At 54.9% G+C, this 832-nt stretch overlaps 1 protein-coding gene across 1 annotated transcript in view; it reads right to left on the bottom strand.

Moving 5' to 3' along the window:
• The window catches only part of SPAG9 (sperm associated antigen 9), a 50508-nt gene that overhangs the window by 48055 nt on the left and 1621 nt on the right, over positions 1-832 (bottom strand). The window lies entirely within an intron of this gene.

Raw genomic sequence — 832 nt, 5'->3', positions numbered from 1 at the left:
CCTCATAATGGGCACAGCGGGTGTACAGACCCGGGAACTCAGCACAGGGATGGTGGGGGCCCCTCATAATGGGCACAGCGGGTGTACAGACCCGGGAACTCAGCACAGGGATGGTGGGAGCCCCTCATAATGGGCACAGCGGGTGTACAGCCCCGGGAACTCAGCACAGGGATGGTGGGAGCTCCTCATAATGGGCACAGCGGGTGATAAACGGTAACAGCTCATATCTCCAGAATCATGGAATACGGCATCCCCGGCCCCCCACCAAATGAGGGGAGAACTCCGCCCACAGCGGCTCCACAAATCATACGAGAGAAATAACAATTGTAACCTTTATAATGAGGACGAGACGCCTCGGCGAACCCGTGCAGTATAGTCCAGAGACAACTCCACCTCCTCCGACCTCCTGCCAGCATGTTGCACCTGGAAACTGCCTCCTCAACCGCACTTCTCACCTAGAAACCATTCGCTTCCATCGCCGTATTCGGAAGTACCTGCGACGTCACTCAGTGCGCTCCCGGAGGAAGTTCTGATTTGCTGGGCTCATGGTTTCCTAAAACTACATCTGCCATGATGCTTTGGGACTCCAGCAGCTATAGGGCGGCGCTATGGGCGGGGAAAGGGCCTACGCAAGCCGGAAGTCTCGGAGAGGTTGGTACGTTCAGGTGAAAGGTTCAATTAGGAAAATGTCATCAATGCGCCTCAAATAAGAACTGGCGGGGTCACCCCTAAAATACGTCCCAATTCTTCCTTCTGGCCCCGATACTAAAAGGTGATGATGTCACTGAGGCTCAATGTGAGGACATGTGCAGCTTCTGGGGTTCCTCTCACT

The sequence above is a fragment of the Nanorana parkeri genome, unplaced genomic scaffold (genome assembly GCF_000935625.1).
Source record: "Nanorana parkeri isolate BGI_ZX_2015 unplaced genomic scaffold, ASM93562v1 scaffold2364, whole genome shotgun sequence".
NCBI classification, from domain to species: domain Eukaryota; kingdom Metazoa; phylum Chordata; class Amphibia; order Anura; family Dicroglossidae; genus Nanorana; species Nanorana parkeri.
Note: the sequence above shows the minus strand (reverse complement) of the source record. Positions and strands in the feature narration are given on the sequence as shown.